We start from the raw sequence: 24,845 nt of genomic DNA on the forward strand, positions 1-24,845 counted from the left end.
CAGGTGCCGCACAGTGGCCAGGTGGAGCGGCTGTCACACTGCTGTAGGGTAGTTCGCATACAACCAGTCAGTGGTCTCACTCCAGGCAGTGGTGGCAATGTGCCCACGTCATACATTTACATCTCACATAACGCTACTTGCTTATTGACGCTATCAGCCAGCCGGCAAAGGACACATTTGTCAAGACAACACAACCAACTTCTCGGTCATGCCTGCCTTTCACATTAGAAACATGGCACACGCAAGGGCGAGGGTAGATTTTGCTGCCTCCACATCCCCAGGCCCATGAGGTGTAGATGTACGACTGCACCCATCCTCACGTCCTCTCCTGGATCTCAGCCCAAGGCTCTGCATTTAAAGTCTGTGACTTTGTTACCAGTAAAAACTGAAGAACCATGCTTATGAAGAAAGAGCAGATGAACACGGGTAAAAATCATCCTTTTGCTGAATTTTCTTGTAAAAAATCTGATTGCATTCAAAGTTAATTATGTGTATATCAGTTTTTCAAACTCCTTGCACACATTTGTGTCACTTTGCTTTTTGTAAAATGTTTACAGAATTACAGATGTGACATACAAGTACTGGGCTTCTGAGTGGAAAGGCAGCAATTTACTTACTGTGTCCAGTTCTGGGCTCCCCGGTTCAAGAGGGACAGGGAACTGCTGGAGAGGGTGCAGCAGAGAGCTACCAAGATGATTAGGGGACTCAAACACCTCTCTTATGAAGAAAGGCTGAGGGATTTGGGTCTCTTCAGTCTGGAAAAAAGACGTCTGAGGGGGGACCTTATCAACACTTATAAATACTTAAAGGGTGGGTGTCAGGAGGATGGGGCCAGGCTCTTTTCAGTGGTGCCCGGGGACAGGACAAGAGGCAATGGGCACAAACTTGAACATAGGAAGTTCCACCTAAACATGAGGAGGAACTTCTTTACCCTGAGGGTGGCAGAGCACTGGCACAGGCTGCCCAGAGAGGTGGTGGAGTCCCCAACTCTGGAGACATTCAAAACCCACCTGGACGCGTTCCTGTGTAACCTGCTCTGGGTGACCCTGCTCTGGCAGGGGGGGTTGGACTAGATGATCTCCAGAGGTCCCTTCCAACCCTATGATTCTATGATTCTATGAATTTTTTTGTTATGATTACTCTTAAGCACACAATTACTTTCCTATATATTAACTATTTATTTCACTAACATGAGAAGCCAGGCTTGCGATATTAAAATTTACTACAATGAATTTACTGCAATGTTAGAAATAATAGATTATGAGAGGGCAAAGAAAACTCAAAGAGCTATTAAATAAAAGGATTAGCTTATACAAAATACTAATGCAAAAAGAAAAGCACATCACAACTGAGTGCAATTTAGACTTAACATGGTTTGCTCTTGCAGAAAACAACTGAGATCAACTGTGCCTCATCACCTGTGTTGCATGTGCAATGCCAGCACTCCCCAGAACACCTGGAGGTATTTCTGATTTCACCAGTTTGAGCAAAGGAAACCCTGAACCTTGACCTAAGTCTTGGCAAATATGTAAAGGAATTACTGACTTTCCAACCATTTGTCTATTATCTGTAATTTTAAGCCTACACACATGCTCTGGTAATGAGCTTACACAGCTTTCATCGTTCTGTCAAAGAAGTAGTAAAAAATCAACTCTCTGGAGTAATGGTGATACATTGCTAAGCAAGTTTGGAGAAGGCCAACAAGACACCGTGATAATGCTGGTAGCAGACGTATTTTCCAGAATCCCATGTTACAGTCTTTATTATAGAGCATAGTCTGTACAATAAATGATGACTTAGATGCTTGATTAAAAGGTGCCTCAGAGAATGAGGCAATGATAAAAGAAATAGTCTGCAAGGGAAGACTGAATGTGTGATGTGCAGACCGTCATTACAATATTTTTTTTCCGACAGACCATCTGTGCTATATGGAGGTTTGTATCCTCAAGACAGCCATAATTCACATTAATGTCATGACACAAGCTACAACCAACAATACCAGAAAGGTTATGACAGCATCGAGGTCACCTGGTAAGTACTAAAATAGCTATCCTATGCAGTTATAGGAATTAACAAATCTTTCAGACAAAAAAGATAATCATTAACCCAACAGGACAACATCCACTAAATGGATGAGTCAGAATGATCGGCCTAATGCACCTAAGGGTAAGTATCTAGTCATAATAATAATGATGATTAGTTGGAAAAAAAAGCTACTGAAGTATAGCGGTCTCAGCGTGTCCTTCTCTGGTTTGACTCTATTTCCAAGTTACTTTGCACGAGAAGCCAACTTTGGCAGCCACAAAAATGTTGCATATGTAAAGTGTGAACACGGATCTGATTCAAGCTCTTTATGAAGTTGTCCTTTGTGAGGAAGAATAAATCAGGATGAAAATGCTAGGAAGCATGTTTGTCATATTTTTGTCTCAAAGTGAAACGTCTGGCAAATTCAGCATGCATCAAGAACTCTTTTCAGAGTAAATGTTATTTCTGTGTTTAGAAGAAATGCATTGAAGCAATACTAGCAGATCTAGAGGATTACAGTCATGAAGAGATCTCATTTTCACTTTCTGTATCAAAAAGTTAGTTCTCAGTCTCCTAAACCTTGCACCAAGGGTTTTATGGTCCTTAAGAGTGAAGTGGAAGGCTGTGCACCTGTCGAGACCTGTGCTAGCTGATGAAATCAGCCGGTGCACCAAGCCCAGGAGTGGCATTCTCCCTGCCGTCAGCGCTGCCGATGCCAGCTGCCGTAGCTGAGGAAATCCTGCTCAGACCCTCAGGGACTGAAGTCAGCCTTTGGCAGCAAACAGAGGAGGATCTGAATTTTGCTTTAAACCACGGTTTGTATTTGAGTCTAGACATGATTCAGGATATTAAAGAAATTCTAGTCTTATTTGTATTCCATCTCATTTCATTTTAAAATTTCACTAGGGTAATGCTACAAATATAAAATTGTATTGCATTAAAGAAGGACAAGCAAGTTTCTCCCAATGCTTTAAGGGCTTGATAGGGCAGTTTTGAAGTCCTAGGGTGGACGAGAATGGTAAACCAACCCTTAAAGCTCAGTCAGATCTATTCTTATCTCTGGACGTTTGTTAGCATCTGAAAGTGTCCAAGACATTCTTTCAGTTTATTAGATTTTACTTCAAGGCAGGCCAGGTCTCAAATAGAGGGTTTTTTAATCCCCCGAATATGTCCAAGTACCTCTCTAAGTATCTCACAGATACCAGAATTCGCTCCTGGTGGTGGCTGTTCCCATGGTGGTGGCTTCATGGATAGCACAAATTAAAACCAGAGTTTTCACACACCTGTTGTTGTAGGGGTGTCATAGATCTTGGGGTATTACAATTTTTTCCAAATGTTAAATATCTGAGGAACGCTTAGTGCTGGAGGACAGGATAATACTTAAAAGAGACTTCTGAAGAGTGTGTGAAGGAAGCCCAGTGTTCCCAGCTTAAACAATGTTTTTAATCAAATTGTAACTCTCCTATTTTTTACTGATGAACTTTTGAGAGCATATATACACATATATGTGTGTGTATTTCAACTTGTTGTCTTGGAACGAGTGGGTCCTAGCAGAAATTTTTTAACTACTACTAGTTAACAACAGAGAGCTGTTGTATGATGGCATTTTTTTTGTACGCAAATCCCTAAAGGTACTTGGAAAGACAGGCATCATACCTCCCTTTTTGAATCTTGAGAAACAGAGATACTGAACAGTAAAGTGACTTGCTCCAAGCCATGGAAGGGATCAGTCACAAATCATGCTCTTTAATTTTATGTTGTAGATGATGAAATTGCTATTTATGGTAAAATATAACTATGGTAAAAATAATTTTTAAGCTGCTCAGTTCGTCCTAGTCAAACTAACAGGTATTTTCAGCAATTAAAATGATTACAGTAATCCAACGCGCTAACCACTTAACTGAATAAGGTTTTCACTTCAAAAAAAACAACAGTGATGGGATTGTAAAGCGCAGATATATTTCTCAGCACAGGATTGTATTTCTATGGAAAACTCTGTCACAGAACAATATACGGTTAAGCAGTACAAACTAGCGTTAAAATATTTTGTGGAAAATCTCAGGACTTTATCTCTTCTAAGAGTCAGAATCAGTACCAAGAAATAAATGGAAGCTGATTTCACCTATAGATTGACATGCATGTGTGTCAGGGTTCACATCGCATGAGTTCACTGCTCAGGTACAGTTCAGAGCTTAATTAATTTTTCAAAGTCCTCTTGTTAGGATTAGTTTAATTGTCATAAAAGATGTTGGCTTCCTGACCGGAGTGGAAAATGAAAGCCTCTGATGAGTCAGTGCGGCGGGAGGGAGGAGTGCTCCTTTGCACTGCTCCTCTCACTGTGACTCAGAACCGTGCTTTGAAATTGTCAGCTCCAGGAAGAATGAGGTAGTTCAGTCTCCCTGTTTATTTAATTGAAAGTCTGTGAAAAGTCACAGGCTAAGACTCTAAAACCTTCTTGTCTGCTACAAAGCGGAGGGACACTGCTGGTTCATTTCATTCAGGTGAAGGAAGAGCCACCAGGAGGTTACAACTCCTGGTTGTAACTAACCCAAACAGGAAACCCCGTGTTCCATTCCTGAAGGCTCAGAGCAACGTGAACACCAGTTTTACACGTTTCTTAGGACATGTCTAGATTACGTGCCTGCAGAAGTGCAAACTGGACTCACACAGGCTGGTCCCAAAGCAAGAGCGTTGGAAAGAGGAACTCATAATTTATGTTGGAAGGAACCTCTGGAGCCATCTGGTCCTAATGCCCCGCTCAAAGCGAGCTCCATTTTCAAAGTTAGGTCAGGTTGCTCAGGGTGAATTACCTGAAGTTGCTCAGCACAGAGTAATCCCAGCACAAGAAATGGTGCAGAGATCCCCTTGAGCTGGCAGAGCCTTTTGCCAGCCATTTCAAATGTGATGAAGGGATGTTCTTCTCCTTAAATACTAAAATGTATTTTGTGAAAGAGGATTTGCTGAAGTTACAAGCTTCATAGGGGGAATTATTACATGTTTTGATACAAAACAAACCTAAATTTTTGGCATAGTAACAGATTCCAACTTGCATATATAACATTGCTTTTTGAAGCTTAATCATATGCTGAAGAAAGAAACACAGATTTGGCTGAAAAAATAACAAAATTTCATTAACACCCTGACTTGAAACTATGAAAACATAATTTTAAAAAATTTAACATCTGTTTTTCAAAGCACTTTAAAACCTTAAAGCGGAAAGTACTAATATACGCTAAAGAGGCTAAATCTTTGAATATGCACAGACCTGTTTTTTGACACTATCAACACTTAGAGTTCCTTGTCTCTTGCTTTACTTGGCTCTTCCTTCTATTTTTCATCACTAGTGCTATGTGTTTATCACTTTACAATGCTACAGTACTGCAAAGATTGCGAAAGAATGGTTCCATCCAAGAAGAAAGCATGTATGCTTGGAATTTAAAAAGAATACTAATATAGAGACATTTCTCCTTATCATAAGTCTTAGAAAAAAACAATTTTACACTTTTGATATAAATCAGATAGGTATCATCTATCTAAATAAGAGGTTTCCAAGATTTTCTTAATTCTTATTGAAGGCATTTTGCTTTAGCATAAAATATAGATTCTTTCTATAGTTCTCTTCCATATGTAGCTAGCTTTAAGTTATTTCATAAATTAGCATTTATTTTAAAATGTAAGCGCTGTTCCTATAAATATCACTTAGAAAGTCAACAATTCAATAAGTAGAGGAAGTGCTCTGATTGGAAAGGAAACATTTGACTGACTTACGATGTTTTACTAATGATGTAAGGCTACTAGAGATAGCTGTAACCACTTGTAAATTGCTGCAGTATAAAAAAACCCCAAAACCAACAAATCAAAAAACCCAACTGGAAATGAGCCAAGACAGCAGCTGTTATCACAGTTTTCCATTTCCAGGAAATGTTAGCAACATCAGATGTAATCCATTCTAAGCCCAGACTTTTTTTTTTTTTTAAATAGAAGTAAAAAATTGAAAAAGAAATCGCAGATTTTGTAACAAATTACATTAACAAACATATTTGACCAATGAGGTAAAAAATAAAAGAATATTAATGTATTTTTTCCTCTATAACTATTTAAATTTCTCTGATGAATTTAGACTTTGAAGTTTGCCTATATTTGTGCTACTGATCAATATCAAACAAAGTAGTATTAAATAACCTTAGATAAACAGCATGCTCAACAGGGGAACAGAAACCAGAGTCTGAGACCTCTGTGGCCTTGGCACAGTGTTTACTGTTGCAAAATAATACATTAGGTCACAAATTGTGCTTAAAGTGCAAGAAGAGTTGCACCACTTACGTGAATCTGATGTTCTTCCAATTGTTTTGGATGTATATAAGCTGGTACAAAGTAAATACTGTTTTTTTAGCTGGAAAATCATGTTTGTATGTGAAAAATTTGCATAGCTTTGCTGGACTGATGTGAAATATATTTGCTTGTCACACTAATTTCTCATCCAAATATAGCACAATTAATGCAAAATTGATTAAACCATGGAAAAACAATTTTTTTTGTGTATGCGGAATAAACATAATTTATTTTTTAAAGTAATTCAACATGACAAAGCTGAAAGTCCCAAAATGCTTTAAAGATCACTGATATCCGTATGAAACGTAATCCCGCAATGGCCAATTTTTAACATCAAGTTCATTCATACTTAAACTCAAGATGCTTGACAATCCACCCTCCTTCACCCTAGGGAAGATTTTTATTTATGTAACCAAAATGCTTTTGAGGGAAAGCCCTAGTTTTTTCTTTATAAGCAAAAAGCTCAGTAATCCATTACTTTGTGTTAATAAGTGTTGATGTCTTTGTACATCTGTCACATATTAATGGCATTTGTTGTGTCTAAATTCACTGCTCAAAGTCTTTTAAATCATTTCAGGATCCTATTCGGTAGAGCTTGCCCATCAAAAAATTCATTGACAACTAAATGAATTCAATATCTGCTTTCATAACTTTGTGATAGAAGGGTGAGCCCTTTATTGTCATTGGAATGCAACTGTATATAAAATAGGTCATTATATAAAAAATTCCCCATCAAAATTACCGAAGCAAGTTGTTAGACATGCCTGAAGTTGCTGGATATGCCTGAAGTTGCCAGTTTTCTAGTTCTGTTCCCTAATTAAGTGAAATAAGCAAGAACCCGAAGTCAACTGAGGGTGTTTTAGCAGTGATTTGAGAAAGGACAAGGAGATGAAAGCTATGAATGACTGTGTGGATTTGCCAAGATTTCTTTCATTGCTGTGAGACAAGGGTAGAATTTATGCGGTTTAAAGGACAGCTAGCACTGAAACTGTAATGTACTATTTTATCCACAAGCCAGACAGAAAGGAACACTCTGCTCCCCTAGATATCTGTAGTATAAGGGTCAGGGTATCTCCTTCTGGTTTCTCTTTATTTTTTTAAAATATATATATTTTTTTAAGGAAAATGAGTAGTACGATTACTGTTTCTGAGTTTTTCCAGTTGGATCAATGGATACGGTAGATTAAAAAAAAATAAAAATTACCTTCCCAAGATATGTCATTGCATTCTTTTCATGAAGAACAGGAAGGCCATAAAAAGGAATATTTATCAAAAGCTAGTTAACAATTAAGAAAAGAGTACATTTGAATTTATAACAGCTTCTCAAGCAAAGAGAGAAAAGCCAATTTTTATACAACTAAAACGTATTAGATTGTGTAGTCTTTACTTACAAGAATGTAAAATATTTAAAAAAGAAATAAAATTGTGTCCCCTAGGTGTAGTGTTTCTGCAGATTCACAGCTTTTGAATTGTGAAAGTTGCAGACCTTTGAAAACAATATAGGAACTGCACATACATCACATGCAGACTGATTTTTTTTTTTTAAAGCTTTAGGAGTCTCTCACAAAACTGTCTCTTATTTATCTTTTTCAACATTTTCCCTGCAATAAGTGTGAAGAAAGATAAGTGAAGAAGAACTATTTCATTAGTGACTCTAAGTGGAAAACACTCACCCTTCTTCTTGTCTCAATGACACCTGTACCTTTTGTTGCCTGACCTGTTATTCAAAAAGGTCCCAAGTATGAAGAAAGCAAGAGGCCCAGCAGCATCCAGCCCAACCTGCTGAATGCCTGCAATCTCACATCAAAGTCAGTGTCGTAAGGAAAGCTGTAATGCTTTGGGAAATAAACTTGCATGCAAAAAAGCCAACTCAGGTTATAGTAACTTTCTCTTCTTGTATATCAGTCCAGTTTTCTGAAGCGATGCTTGAAGAGACTGTATGTTGATATGCAAAGAAGGCACTCCTGTATTCTGTGGCATGCAATTTAGTGAGGACGTACTACCACTAGCACGAGACTACAGCTGAACAAAAAGAAGACAGCAGATGGTCATCCCAAAGACTTAATCTTTGCACCTTTTCATGTAATTTTAAATTATTAAGTAGCAAGCTGGAGGAAGAGCAACTTGAGAAATGGGGATACAAGAGCTCTCCAGTTATTCAAATCTTGTTCTGACCTAAGCTAAATTTAAAAATGTTATTTTAAATATTGGCATTTAAATACCTTCCTTTAGAGAACCCGTTAGCGATTTCTACTGACATTAAATGAACTAAGGAACCATATATTTCTCTGAACATGTATTTCTCCTGAGATAAATCAGTGAAAAGGAGGTTGGTTGGTGGCATGTTGTGAAATTGCAAAACCCGTCTCAACGGTTACTAAAAGGCAGCCATCTCAGGTACGACTGCTTATTTGTCTAGCCTGCCATCAAGACTGCAGGGCCTCAAATAGTGGAGCATGCTGATTCTGTGAGCTCCTAAATTGTCTGCTATTTTCATTTGTCTGAGAAGAACCACTTCGTTGAATTTGAAAAAAAAAACCCAAACAGAAAGAAATTAAACTGCAATGGGAACTAACAGTAAAAAATACTGTTGATAACATCAGTGGGTATGTACAAAGACAGAAGATATTTACCCATGTTGTTCCAGTAACCTGACCCAGTACTAAGACCACCTGCTGAGATCTATCAGACTGACACTCTTGCAATACACAGCAAAAACTTTTGTTTCGCCACTTATGCAACTTTTATAGGATCACTATGCAATATAAAATCATTATTCACTATGCCACTAGATGTATCATAGACTTTAGACTGTGTTTTTTAAAATGTACTCCTAAGTTTTTCACAAAAGGATTGCAGTGTTAAGTTAAAACCACAGGTATTTTAGTGATGCTTAAATACAATTGCTCGTAAAAAAGAAGTAATTGTACACAAAAGGTGTGTATAAAAACAATAGCACTGGAAATAGTTAGCAGTTTTTTTGAGATAAAACTATTATTCACACATATTAAAAGTTTTTGAGATTAAATTATTAGTAATATATTAAAATATATCTTTATTATGCTTTATTGCGCTTTACTACTTTTGTTGATTATTTTAAGCAAATGGTGTTGTTCCAGTAAAAATTGTTTATGCAGAATCTTTTTTCTTACTCAAGATAGTATTTTTCTGAAAAAATAAAAAGCAATCATAGGTCCTAGCTATAGGAGAAAGAATAAAGAGCATATTTTTCTGATTTACAGTGTCCATGATACAATTTTATTGTTGGCGTGTATGAGTATAGGAAAAAAAAAAAGGTTGCTATTTCTTACATTGCTTACACCTGAAGAATTGCAATCATCCATAACAACATGATCTCTTAAGGCCATGCTTGTTTTTACACATTTACTGAAAAAGACCTTTAAACTCATCTGTTCTGGGACTATAAGTAGAAGTAAAAATGGCTTTTTTGTGTGCGAACAGGATACATGACATGCTCAGCAGTTAACGCTGGTTTATGATATTTCTATGGGTGTCTTTATGTAGAAAAGATCCAACTGCTAACAACGCAGCACTTCTAGTTCAGTCTGTAATACTTTTCTTAATACCCTTTCATGTCATTACAAAAGCAGTGGACCTGAACAACAGTAAAGCTGAAAAAAGAATCCTTGCTTCTCAGGTGAATTTGTGTTTGCTTGTGCTAAATTGCTGAAAATATCATGTATCAATAGGCTGATGGCAGTGTACTAGTTACAGTAAGTTCATCTCCCTTGTAGTGGTCGTGAGAGCGTTTGCCATCCTGAGATGTTGCTGTGCCAGGGCCTTAAGGCATAAGATCTACAATTTTGTGGCTTGTTATTCTCCAGCCAACCCTGGCATCATGAGGCAAATACGACCACTTACGTTCTCCAACATGAAGCTCAAGCATGCTGCATTTTGTTATTGCAATCTTAATTTTTTATTCATCATTCACTCATCTTACAGCCCTTCCAGCGCTGGTGCCTGACAAGCCTACAGCTGTTCAGCTTCAGAAGGAAAACAGCTCATACACACACCCGCCTCTGCATGTCAGGACAGGGAGGAGGAGACAGGAGAAGAAGTGAGCGATATGGCTGAATGAATGCCCCTGGTCAACTCAGGCTAGCCTAGGGGTTTCTAACTAACAGCCAAGAAAACAGTTAAATAGCACAGCAGAGCACAATGTGTTTGAGTATTTGTAAGTTTGCATTTTCATGTATTATAATGAAGAACAAAAGTCAAAAGCTGTCAAGAAAATTCTTCCCTGGCAACTTAAATATGCTTTCTCACACTTGGATGATCTGAGAATACATGTACACACTATAACTAGCTTTGCATTAATAACAACGAAATGGCCATTCCTATGAAGGAAAGACATGAGGGTTTTTTTTAGATAAATTTGGGACACATTGAAAAGATAACTTGGAAGGCAGCATGACTAATATCTAAGTGAGACATATTTCAAGAGTAATATTCTCTTGCAGTTTTTCTGGAATGCCGATTGCTCAGTGCATAGGGTCAGCCTCCAGAGAAAAGGGAGGAGTAACACCTCACAAAATTCCTTTATCGCCTCTCTCCAGCAGGCCACAGATGGCTGTTGCACCTCCTACATTGTTTCACGCCAATGGCTGCAATGAGTTTACAGGTCTCTGATCCAACTCTGCAACTGCAGTGCTGAGTTAGTACCCCTGGAAGGACTACCTCAAGAGTCACAGAAAACAGAAAACTCTGCTTCAGAAAAATATTACTGAGCATTTTTGGACAACAGCAGGTAGTGCAGAATGATGACTTTTGAAGGAAACTATGGGATGTTATTTTAAGCGAAAAGAATAACATATATTAGTTTCCATAAATTCATGTGAGCAAAATTCTTCATGAGTCACCAAGAAATTTCATCACTGAATGGTGATATCTGGAAAGGTCTTCCCCAATTACTTGTCCTAGCACAGCTAAAGTTTATTTGGTGCTTGACTGAGAAGTAAAAAAGACAATTCTTTTCCTGGGGATAGGAATGTGGACATGGGAGGAGTAGAAGACAAAGAAAAACAAAGGTTGAAAGCGGAGGAACAAAAGCCAAGGGCATTCATTTGGCCAATTAATTTTCTTAAGTATGCTTCATAAAGGTTCTAATTTATATTAATATATACGTTATGGCTTAGCATAGTTATGCCATAGTGTAATTTCACAGAATCACAGAATGATAGTGGTTGGAAGGGACCTCTGGAGATCATCTAGTCCAAGCCCCCTGCCAGAGCAGGGTCACCCAGAGCAGGCTGCACAGGAACGCGTCCAGGCAGGTTTTGAATGTCTCCAGAGTTGGAGACTCCACCACCTCTCTGGGCAGCCTGTTCCAGTGCTCTGCCACCCTCAGGGTAAAGAAGTTCCTCCTCATGTTTAGATGGAACTTCTTATGTTCGAGTTTGTGCCCATTTCCTCTTGTCCTGTCCCCGGGCACCACTGAAAAGAGCCTGGCCCCATCCTCCTGACACCTGCCCTTTAAGTATTTGTAAGTGTTGATAAGATCCCCCCTCAGCCGCCTTTTTTCCAGACTGAAGAGACCCAAATCCCTCAGCCTTTCTTCATAAGAGAGGTGTTCAAGTCCCCTAATCATCTTGGTAGCTCTCTGCTGCACCCTCTCCAGCAGTTCCCTGTCCTTCTTGAACCAGGGAGCCTAGAACTGGACACAGTACTCCAGGTGCAGCCTCACCAAGGCAGAGTAGAGGGGGAGGATGACCTCCCTCGACCTGCTGGCCACACTCTTCTTGATGCACCCCAGGATGCCATTGGCCTTTCTGGCCACAAGGGCACATTGCTGGCTCATGGTCATCCTGTTGTCCACCAGGACTCCCAGGTCTTTTTCCACAGAGCTGCTCTCCAGCAGCTCAGCCCCTGACCTGTACTGGTGCATGGGGTTATTCCTCCCCAGGTGCAGCACCCGACACTTGCCCTTGTTGAATTTCATAAGGTTTCTCTCCGCCCAACTCTCCAGCCTGTCCAGGTCTCTCTTTATGGCGGCACAGCCTTCTGGTGTGCCAGCCACCCCTCTCAGTTTTGTGTAATTTAAAGTATCACACTGGATGCCAATCAATATGTTATATCTAAGCCTGTTGAGTTTCCACTGTCATTTTGTAGCAAAACAAGGTGAAAAGGTAGATAGGCTTATCAGCACATCTGTAGCTAGGATCCAATACCTTTGCTTTACAGTTCTGAGTAAGCATCTCACCTACTAACAAGTTTACTTTGGGAAATGATTAGAAGGGAATGTCAACCTTATTAACGTAAGTACAGGGCTCCTACAGGAATGTGATAGCAATCAGCTTAAGTATTGACTTTTGGAGGAGGTGAACTGAAGCTGTTACTAGTCCATGAGAGGAGAGGTACCAACAGCAAGCCTCTCAGTGCTTAAGACCTCTCCTCATCTATTGTCTTCCTTCCTTTTAATCGTATGGGTAAAGAACAGAGTCACCCGAGATCTGTTGCTGCTTTGGTAATATCCTCGTTTTAGAGAGGCATACGCTTTCCTTTCTCCATAATACCAAAAAATGCTGAAGAGTCAATAAGTCATTTTAGGCATGCTTGTTATCAGATCTAGTGCCTCAGCCATCTGCCTCAACAACTCCTGAAACTGCTGATAGTTGTCTGGCAGAGATTATAACCACTGTCACTGCATCCTCAGAAGTCACGGAAGAAGTCAGGCTAATATCAGTTTATTTACATATCCTCACTATTGTAATATATCCATATCTAGCAGCTCAGATTGTCATAACAGAGGTTATGATTCTAGCTCTGTAGGGGAAATGGTACAATAAAATAAGAACTTGATTTTATAGGAGAGGAACAATAACAGCACTCACAATTTTTAGGTAACAGATTGACTTGGCTTCACACATCCGTGGAAGACAACTGTGAAAACAGCCAGGCAGAATTAGAGACACAGGGCAGGAGACAACATCGTGGTATAAATCCCTTACCATCAGAATGGAAATTTCAGACCAAGTTCGGAATTGCAACACTTAATATTTGTCACGTGGACTCTGCAGGGGAATCAGTAGGGCTGCACTAGGCTTGCCTCAGGGAATAAAGTAGTCGTTACTTTCCCAAGAACAGCGTTCAAGTGAGTGAAAGGCTGACCAGAGTGTCCCACAGACGTAGCCAGCAGGGAACAGTGAGTAGAACAGTGTCTAAAATCTTGCTTTTCTCTGAGACTCAAATGTTTGCATCCACCCTGGAGCTACAGCTCAGAAGTTCTCCTGAGGGTAGGTATCTATTGCCACTCCTTCTGGGTGAGACTGAATGCTTTCTTTAAATGCAACTTGTGCCACAAGACAGTAATGATACCTGTTCCCCATGGATGTGTGTTGGTTTTGTGCTACACCTCTTTGCAGTAATAATTCAAGTTTCCCACAAGTTCTACCAGCTAAAAGATAATATAATCTGACACCTTGTATGTGTTGTATACTCTATCAATATTTCTCTCACCATGGGCATAAATTTGGATCTCTCCCCTCTACCCAGATGCTTTTTTTTCCAGAAACTCTGCCACTTTTCCCTTTGATTGAATTTGGACAATGAATTTAAAAGTTATGGGAATTGAGCGGGGCAGAAAGACTTGCAGAACAAAATAACCTTGTGACTCCTTGTACTCTTAGGATGGCAGGCAAAAGGCATGAGCAAGGGCAGCACTGTCTGCCTTTGTTGTTATTGTATGAAAACATATTGGTGGAGCACCCTCCCAGGAAGCAGGAAACAAGTCCAGCATCATTCAGCCTATGTGGGTTCAAATGTACAACTTCCATGATCAGGGAGATTTCACGTAATTATCAAATTAGTTACTCATGGAGAAAGGCTCTTTTTACCTCTGTGCTTATGACTTGGCAAGGAAGAAGCTGTAAGACAGACTTTTTGTTAAGACTATGAACTTGTGCCAATGTTTGCAGAGAGACCCAAAGTTTAGCACCTGAATCCAATTTTTGGCAGCTACCTGAGTGGGCTGATCCTCAGCCCTTACCAGTTCCCAAATGAAGGCTGCAGTGAATCAGAACATCTGTACATGAGGCTAGACACTTAAATGCCTAAATACAGATTTACATGAATACATCTACAGTGCCAAGTTTTAAGTGTTTTGACTTGAACTAACTTCCTAACAGATGGTTATTCTGCATCTATCTTCATTTATTTATGGCTGTTTATGTTTTTACAGACGTAAGAACTTACAAGCTTATTCCTTGTCTTTTTATTTATATTGCAATAACAGTTCAAGATATTACTGTACTGCACAATCTACAGAAATTACATAAAGATGATCTTTCTGTGTTGTACTCCCAAGAGGTCCTTCCAAATATTCAAGAAAAACTGCCATGACCATAAGGCAAAATAACATTGTAAGCTTAAGCAAGATGCTAACAAAAATAAACAACCCCCAAAAAACTCTGAAAAAAATGAGGAGAAAATAAAGGGAAATAAAGAAGAGAGATATTTAAGTATGTGTAGTAGAAGCCTCAGGAAATGGAATTCAACACAATTCATGTAAAATTTCTCAATAAGATAAATCTCCTGCTACATAAAATGCAGTTCATGGTATCATAAGCAGATATAGGTCTGCTTCAGGAAACTGCCGTGCAGGTGTGTGATTGCAAAATCAGAACTAAAAGTGTGTTTATTTATATCAAAACATTTCCTAACTAAAGAATCAAGCAAGCAAGGCAAGCGTGTACAAACTATTAAGAAATGAAGGGCCTAATACTGCTCTCAGCCATATTCATGCCTCGCTATGTAAATCAATGAGTTTCAGAAGACTAAATGAGAGACAGCGTTAGCTTTTCTCTGCCTACTGCAGTGATTAAGTAGCTTTTTTTCAATGTCAAAAAAAAATCATAACTTTTTTCCACAGTACCAAAAGTACAAGAAAACAACAGCTATCCCTTACCCCTCTAACAGGAAAAGGCACACGTGACCATGAAACATTGTGAGATTTTGGTAAGAAATGTCGTGAGAAAGAAAATTTCTCAGCTTTGGACTTGTATTTTTTTATACGTAAGTCGTAATATCCAGGGAAAGCAAAGTTTGCTGTAATCATTTTCTTACATTACTGTGACCTGCATTTTTAATGCAACCCTTTATCTACAATTGTCTGAAGAAGATTCAGAAGATCATTACATTTATTATACACCTTTATGTGCACTGTAACACCACTGCATTTGTATCAAAAAAAAACCGACTTGGAAGGAAAGACAAGGAAACTTTCCCACTGAATTATAAAGATGGTTTATTTTCATAAACCAAATTAATTTTTCAGGAAACATAAACTCAAAAAATTATTGATGTAGAACAGTTTTTATCGCATCAGCTGCAGAACTCCACTGGGGAAAAAAGAAAGGAGAAGCCCTTAGGCCACACTTTGTGTGACCTAATTCTTTCAAGGGTATGTTTCTGCAATTTTTTTAGGAAATGACAGTGCAAATGAATGACAGTTCCCACCGTGATGTTTTCATGGAATCTCTGCATAACCTCCAAACAGCAGATTTTGCACCAACACTACAGTACATAGTTTTGTTGTAGAGTTTAATTACTTTTGGATGTAAATGAGCAGAAAAACAATTATCATACACCCAGCAGAAGAAACGGTTATGCTTCTATAAATTTCTGGTATTCTACTGTTGCGATTGTCAATTTAAAGTTTCAGTCTATACTCTGCTGCCAGTTAATGATTAGTCTACTACATTGTGGTGAAATTGCACTCCAGTCAAGGGAAATGAAGTAAAAAGATGAAGGCAAAAAGAAACTAATATTGCTAAAGTGTAATTAGAGCAGCAGGGCCAGTGCTGGACTTAGCTGTGCTGAGGTTGTCTTTCTGTTAAATTCAATACACTAAATTCAATGAGAGCAAGATCAAATGCTATGATTTGATTTTCATGGGTGAAGTGTTAATAGGAGTGTGGATTAACTTTTTTCTCATGTTGTGAAATTGTCTTTATATTAATGTAAAGCAGAATACAATCATTCTTCTGTCTGAACTATATTTCTAAAATCTGCCGATTTACTTTCATAAGCATTAGCGCTGTGCAGTTTATTTTGAAGGAAAACACGTTCATTTAACAAAGAAAAAAAATCCTTCTTTTGACTTCAGCATCATCAGCAATATCCACCAGAACTTCGTTTTAGCGGTTTCCTATGTCAGAAAACCATTTCTTACTTATATGGTTTTAATTCATGCTGGTTTGTTTCTAAATGAGTACTTGCAGCAAGTGAATGTGCTTTCACTTAGCAGCTTAAGTTTTCCATTTAACAACTTAAGACCAGATTTTAGCTACAGTTGATAAAAACATGTTAATTAAAAAAATAATGCTTTAAGAATGTAATTGGATTTTATCTCAAGAAAAAATTTATGCATACCCTGATATTACACTCTGTATTTGTATTTTTCCCCTAGAACATCTAGGTATCATAATATTTCACCCCTCCTCCAAAAGTATTAAAGGGGATTCACAACAGCTTTACTAGCCATATATTCTGAAATGCTCCTGGGTTCATAATCGCTACAATCGGTACAATAAGTGTTGATAACAAAAGCTGTCTCACTGCCCATAAATATATATTGTGGAGAAATATTATGTGTGAAGCTCTTCAACCCTCCATCTACAATTATTCAATACAGAATGATCCAAAACATATATAGTTTAGATAAGACAGAATAGCATTTTAAATTTAAAAGGTCAGATGCATATAATACACATTTTTCGCTTTAAATTGTGCAAAAAGTTTATTTGTAGGCCTTTGAAGTTGATGGGAAACTGGAGTGTTTATTCAGCTGGAACTTTAAGTATTTCATATATAATGCATATGTTCCCTGAAATAGTTTAAATTGACTACCACAAACAAATAGTGGGATGTTGTATGCACATCTCAAATATTTCATAAAGCAGATTAAAAATGTAATATGGACATCAATTTCTTAATGCTTCATAGTGCCTATTCAATATTAAAACACATCAATAGAATTTTGCATTTGATTTTCTAAGAAAACCATAATACCCCTCATTCCTCAATTAGTCCATGAATAGAAGGAAAATCTAAGGAATGCATATGACTTCTATATAATTTTTTTCTTTTTAACTCTGCTGTTCTGAGGATTTTCTCAAAAATTGTTTTGATAAACATCCTTAATATAAACACCTATAATGGCAGGAATATTTTCATTGGGGAATAACTATGAGAGTCCATAATCTCTGATGTCAGTAGTTACATCATGCTGTTTATTTATCTCTGATGTGAGTAACGTTCTCAGCTTTCACCTTTCCCAGTGTCTCACAGGAATCAGCTCTTAGGATAGAGCAGTTGTACAAATTCAGATTCCATCAAGACAGAAAACGACATGAGAAGAAGAGAATATTCTCTTAAATTTTGCTGAAGGTACCATCTTCCAACCTATCGCCTTATACTGAAGGATTTTCAAGCTAACTAGACCATCAAAGCAGTCCATTTGGATGACTTGGCATTCAGTCATAGAATGATCACTTGGCCTTCAGTCATAGAATTCATCATAGAATGACTGAATAGTTCAAAATTTTGACAAAGGCCTGTTTCCACCTGAGACTGACTTTAAAGCCATACCCTAGCCTGTTGTATTATGATTAGGCCCTGGCTTTTCCATCAAAAACTGCCTGAATGAATTACTGAAATTTATATTACTTCGATACAGGTACAACAAACTCTGATTACTGGTATCCTTTAAAATTGCCAGGCCAAAGATTTCTCTATCCTAAATGTGAAAGTCCTGTAAGAAATATTTTTCCCACATACTGTGAAGTACTTTTCTCTGCGAGGAGACTGTCATCCTCAGTTGCTCTCTTTTGTATTAATCACGAATCTATCAATCTGAAAAACAAAGCGCATGGGAGCAGAATATAGGCTAATTCAATAAACAGAACAAAAGATTCCAGATTCCTTGTCAGAGGATATTAGATTGACCACAATTCTCTCAGCTTTCAGAACAAAGCTGAAAACTCATTTTAAATTAGTATCCCCATAGTTACTAGACAAAGCAGCTAAGAAGAAGAAAATAGTACATAGATCAAGGTGGAAAAGGTGAGGTTAAGAGTAAATGAGATTGCTGAGCTATTGTGAGTCTAATTAGCTTTTGGAAAATACCCAAATCCTATGACAGGTAACATTAAAAAAATCTTATATATAAGAGAAGGTGAGAAATACTTTACCCTGGAAAAGTATTTAGTGTTGGGAAATGATGGTTTAATAGAAAATAAGATAGGACTTTTTTTTTTTAATTTACAATTAAATAACAACATTAAGTAATAAATGTTTCGTGGCTGTTACCATAATCACAATTGATTGCTTAGTTGCAATGGTTTCTAAAAAGGAAAATGGTTTAAGTTAAGGAAACGTGCTATTTAAAATGCATGTGTATAGTACTTTGTATTTGTAATAAGATATGGATTATAACTGTGTAATTGACTGACATTCAATTAAAGAGCTTGAAATTAAGTAAAGATGGCTGTGTATTGAACTGTTGCATTTTAGTGCACTTCTGTTGGCAAATCAACAGATCGCTTTTGAACTGTATCATTAAGGGTGCAGAGCTGTAAGTTGAAGAGCAGAGTCTGTAATCAACACGCTTATCTGTCCCTCAGAGGTGTTATCTTGAGCGATGCACATTTTGCTTCCATCTTTTGAACCAAACGGAATCTTGGAAAATATTAGGAGAAACTTTTAGATTATTTTTTTAATAAAGTTACACTACAACTAGCATAAGATAACTTCTTTGGAGTGAAAAGCATTTATATGAGCTGAAGAGCTGGCCAATTCTATTTAATTACAAAAGAGGAAGAGTTTTTCCCAAAGATTAATTAATTTATTATTTTCTGAAACAACAACAAAAAATCATGTTACCATCCTAAAAGCACCTAGCAAAATATACTTGGAATGACTGGAATAATAATATAGACCCTAAATAATAATTTATAAAGTGGCATTAAAAGTCCAATATTCACTCCAGGTTTATTGACCTAGCAGGAAAGAACTTCTAATTGAATCTTAAAATTACTAGCACATAGTATTCAGTTTGGTTTCAGGAAGAAGAATAGCAGTAATAGAGTGAGGGAAAAAATGAACTTTTTAGACCTCTAGATCATGACCTCAGTGACTAGTGTGGGACAGAGCCCACCATTTGATATTATGAGCTTTCAGTGCAGGAGGTTGTTCCCTGGAGCTGTTTCATAGAATCACAGAATCATAGAATGGGGGTTAGAAGGGACCTTCAAGATCATCTCGTTCCAACCCCCCTGCCATGGGCAGGGACACCTCCCACTAGACCAGGCTGCTCAAAGCCCCATCCAGCCTGGCCTTGAACACTTCCAGGGATGCGGCTTCCACCACCTCTCTGGGCAACCTGTTCTGGTGCCTCACCACCCCTACAGTAAAGAATTTCTTCCTGATATCCAATCTAAATCTACCCTCTTTCAGTTTGAGGCCATTACCCCGTGTTCTATCATTACACTCCCTGATAGAGTCCCTCCCCATCCTTCCTGTAGGCCCCTTTAGGTTCTGGAAGGCTGCTATAAGGTCTCATTTATAATGTCGCCGTTAGACCTGATTCACCACAGTCCATGTGAACAAGGAAATGGCAAGACCATGGTCTTTAGGGATGTCTATAAGTAACAAAAAGATGAATCTGCTTTTGTTCAGGAAGATGAAGTAAATGACTAAGGAAGAGGTGTTTCCTAGTCCTGTTATACAAGGTCAAATTCACTTCATGAATATATGGATGTCTTCTATTATAATTAATGGAGGTGCAAATAGGTCTACAAACAGAACCTGAGATAAGGCATCTATCATTTTAAACAACAATAACATTAGTATAATGTATGTAATACTAAATACCTAGTAAATTGACCTTGGTGAAGTTTATAAATTTGGTTCTAAATACAATGTGTAGCTATTTGAATGTAAAATCACCATTTGTTCTCCAGCTATACATTGTGATCATGCTTCTGCCAAATTTTAACAGCATGTTAGTTATATATTATTTATTAAAATACACCAATAATCTATTTCTTATTTTTCAGATAAATATTTTCTTATAAGTAACAAACAAGAAAAAAGCATTCAAAATTATTCTACTGGACACAAAATGTTGTCAACTGCAGCATGTATTTTAAGTGTTCCTGAAGAACTGGACGGTTGGTAGGGTTTTTTTTTTTTTTTTTTTTTTTTAGTTTGGTACCCATCATTGCCTCATGTTGAACAATTAAACTAGTTAAATGTATTGTCTCTCTGTGAACGAGGAAATGAAAAGTACAGTGTCAGCATGTTTATTAGATGTAATTGAATGTAGCATGTATGCTAGAAATGAAATCTCATTTCTTTTTCTAAATTTGTAGATCATAGGTTGCATCAAGTGGAGCCTAACTGCCACACAATGTTTGGATTTTGTACCATTACATCTTAATAACAACTTCTACTTCTGACTTAATTGTTATAGCATATCTTCCAACATTTTGAAAATGACTTTCTGATGAATGCTATCTTTTTAACCTATTCTTTCATAACTTCTGCATTTCTGAATCCTGTGATTGATTAGAATATGGATTCGAACAAATCAAATATACATCTTCTGTTGTTCCCAAACAACGGAACAAATACAAATATAGAAAAGATGAAAACTAAAACATAAATCCAGGTATAAGAGGCCCCGAGTATCACTAAATATTGGCTGCTGACATCACTACTAAAATGGGATCCAGTAAAACCCTGAATCCACCTGGGACTCTTTCTCATAAATACAGAATATTTTATCACAGAACAGCTTAGGTTGGAAGGCACCTTCAAAGGTCATCTAGTCCAACCTCCCTGCAACGATCAGGGACATCTTCAAGTAGATCAGGTTGCTACCGTACACGGTGTCAGTCATTTAGAAAAATTTTTGCCTTTACTATTTAGAAGCTGATTAGTTGGGCTATAGATCTTGATACATATATTAACTTTTACAGTCCTTAGTAATATAAATACCAGGCTTTTACCTATATATGAAGTATATATGAAGGGTTGTTGGCAATAGCATAAAAATAAACAAGGTGCAGAAAAAAAACCCTTCAAACAAGAAGCCAAATAAGGCACAGGATCTTCGCTAAAATCAGTCAGCCCAAGAAAAAAATAATATTTAAGTATTTTTCTCTTTCCACACAAGCTCTGGAGGTTAATAAAACATATAAAAATGAGTCAGTAGCAAGATTGCTCAACTAACCCTGAAGTTTTCCAAAAGACATAAGATAAAGATCATCTAAGCTTATTCTGCAACCACAGTCACCCACATGATGAAATCAGTGGCCTGTACAAAAAATTAAATCAGCTTCTGGATGAAGGGAGACCATGTTTCAATAGTATTATCAGGTAACTTTTAGACTTAAATTGGTATGAAGACAAAGATAAGAGAAGAAATATAGGTAGCATGGTGAGTTGATGCACTAACTGGCTTTTCACCCCAACAGATGAGATCTGGAAGTCAAAGTCAAAACATAAATGAAATGTATTTTCTGGTGTCATTCTGGTCCATTTGTTCACAGTACAAAATCACCATGTAATTTTCTCTGACTAATTGTGATTGGCACCTGTATTCAAATAGTCTGGAGCTGTACTAGAAGCTGTGTAAAATGAGAAAGATACAACATCCATGTAGAAAGGTAAGGTTGCATGACACTTCTACATTTATCTCCTTTCAGTGTTTTTTATTTCTAAGAACTGAAATAACACATGAAATAAGAAATGTGAGTAACAAAGAAAAACAGTCCCTCCTTCCCCTCAAATAACACTAAAATGTAAGAGTATAAAGAGGATTGGAAGGAAATGTTGTGTGACAGGTCTTCTGGAAGTTTTCAGGTAGCGTGAAGATTATGTACTTTTAAGAGAGTAAAAAATCAGATTCCATTTAAACAGAACTGATTTAAATTTCAGTTAATTAAGATGATTATTACGATGTTAGTAGGTAAATCTCTTCTTTTGCTGCTTGCAGTGGCCTTCTGACACTACTTACTTCACTCTCCGTTTATTTCTTGCAGGAAACCAGTAAGCCCAGGTTTATACAAATAAACTGAAGGATGTGGGCAGATAGGAACTACCTTTTTGAAGGCTGATATTGCAGACCAGAAATGCATTAGTTTCTCACAACATTGACTCAGTTTCCAGAATGAATCCTGTCCACAGGAAGAATTGTACAAGGCACATATCCATTTGTAGTTTAGGAAAAAAATTTCACTGCCTGAGCCTTCTTCCCACAAAAAGGCTGAAGAAACGTACAACTAGGCAGATGAGATAAGCCATTAATTACCAGGGACAACACAAATCCCATGTTTTCCCAGTGGGGTACACTTGTAAGTGGTTATCTTTCGATTCCTGATTCTTTCCTGTCTACCACTTCATCCAGAAATAACAGAGAGAATTACATAGACCTTAGTCAGTGCAGAACTCTCAGCCTAGCATCGGAAAGGCTCCTTTGTTGACATTTCTATTCGTTCCCAATTTGCTAATCTATCTGAAGCTTTATTTAAGCTCCTTTCTACTTTGCAAAATTACAGGCCCATTTCTCATTCTAAAAAGACTCACTTGCTCTCAGTGTTGGGTAAATATCCAAAGTAAACCAAAATTTTGAACTTCTTGAAGTTCACAGGCTACCCATGCAAGTGCTTGTCGTTCCTGTCCACAAACTTTTGCAGTCTCTAGTCAACAAAATGCAGCTAAGCAGTAAGTTTGACAGTAAATATTTTCATCAGACAACAGTTAAATCAGTTAAATCTGAAACAATGCATCAATAAGATGCATCATTGTTATTTTCCCATGTGAAGACAATTGGAATGATAAGAGAGAGATTTTGTGCTAAATAAGAGGTAACATACTCATGCCCACTTAAATCTTTGAATTCAAATCAAGGTCCAGGAGTCAAAACAGAAAGCAACCAAAATGCTAGTTTTTTAGACTGTAGGCCTCTACTTCAAAAAATCAGTTAATGTGTTTAAATCCATTCTAGTTTAGGAAATATACTTGATTGTGTGCTTAACTATAATCAATGCTTATGTTTATTATGTGATATTTACTTTAAATTATTATAAGCATGTGGCTAAATTAATTACCAGAAGAAACAGTTTCCCAAGTCGCTGTTGGAACTATCCAAACCTCAGAAATATGTTGCCAGATCAAAAATTAAATGTACAAGATTTTAATACTCCTCTTCATCTGGATCATACTTGTTAATTTTTGCACACTTATTTTCTGTAATGTACAAATAAATATGTTCATTCATGGTGGTCTGAAATGGTGAATGGTATGAAATGCAATGAAATGGTGTGAATAATAGCAAAGTAAATAAAAATGCTGTAGCTTATTTAGGTTCATTTTGTAAACAGACAGCCATGTGTTCAACAGGCAACAAGAGGACGCCAGGCTGGGTTATCACACAAGGGTAACGTGCCACATTCTTCTCATGCCGCAGTGTTGCATTCCTTACTGCTCTGGGTTGTAATCTGACTAGGTCACAGCAAACGCAGCTTGGTAGATAGTAAAATGGTAAAGTTACACGATCCTTTCTATGAATGCACCTTCTGGGAGATACTGTTTAGTCTAATTGATTACTCAAGAATCTTTGGGATGAACTACGACCCTGGTCTCCTGGTTAGCAGTAATGTAAGCGCTAAAGACTACTCAGTCCATGTCTTTCCTCTTTTCATGTGTGGCCTCTGAAACATTTGTATATTTCCTGGAAGATCCACGTTAATAAAAACCTTGGAAAACACTGTAACCCCAAATTCTGGATCCATCCCTGATTTAAACAAGGAAAATGCAAATCTGAGCAGTCTTTCCCATTCTTGGCTGTAAAAAGAAATGGAAGAAATTTAAAGAAGTAAGTAAGTCCTTTAAGTAAGTCCTGCTTACTACTTGTGCTCAGAGATAGACAAGGAAATTAGAAATAGATTTTTGCATTAGCAGAGTTTCACTCAAAATTGTTTCTTGACTTGAGAAGCAATATTAAAGATATAAACTAAATACTAAATAAGAAAACAGGCACTTTGGCGTTTCTGTCTGGCTAGAATGTATTTTGCTTCTTGTAAGATATTCTTTTAAACAGATTTCTACTTTTATGAGTAAGGAGAGACCCAAGTCTGACACCACAACTCTTTACAAATTAAGTGATTCTCCTGAGTTAGATGGAACATCATCTACGAATAAATATTTATGCAATTAGACATGTTAATTTTGTACAAGGCAATGTTCTAAGGCAGAAAAGATGAAATCACAGACTTTAATTTAAAGAAAAGTGAACATAAATTTGAAAAGCAGCAAATTTTTTAATAATGAAGCTTACAAACAGTGGCGTATGAATTAATTTTCACATACTTTAATATTCTTCTAACAAGTGAAAATAAGTTATGATTTAAAATTTGCAGCAAACTCTTGACACAAAACTTGAGTTAAACCAAGAAGGAACAATG

At 37.3% G+C, this 24,845-nt stretch overlaps 1 protein-coding gene and 1 long non-coding RNA gene across 6 annotated transcripts in view; one reads left to right on the forward strand and one right to left on the reverse strand.

The window, feature by feature from the left end:
• The window catches only part of PACRG (parkin coregulated), a 250,918-nt gene that overhangs the window by 4,687 nt on the left and 221,386 nt on the right, over positions 1-24,845 (reverse strand). The gene's annotated exons all lie outside the window — the stretch shown is intronic.
• Positions 1,915-23,509, forward strand: LOC134513089 (uncharacterized). The gene is made up of 4 exons (XR_010070313.1): positions 1,915-2,031; positions 20,433-20,550; positions 21,855-22,046; positions 22,422-23,509. It is a non-coding gene; the product is annotated as an uncharacterized LOC134513089 (long non-coding RNA).

The sequence above is a fragment of the Chroicocephalus ridibundus genome, chromosome 3 (genome assembly GCF_963924245.1).
Source record: "Chroicocephalus ridibundus chromosome 3, bChrRid1.1, whole genome shotgun sequence".
Lineage (NCBI taxonomy): Eukaryota > Metazoa > Chordata > Aves > Charadriiformes > Laridae > Chroicocephalus > Chroicocephalus ridibundus.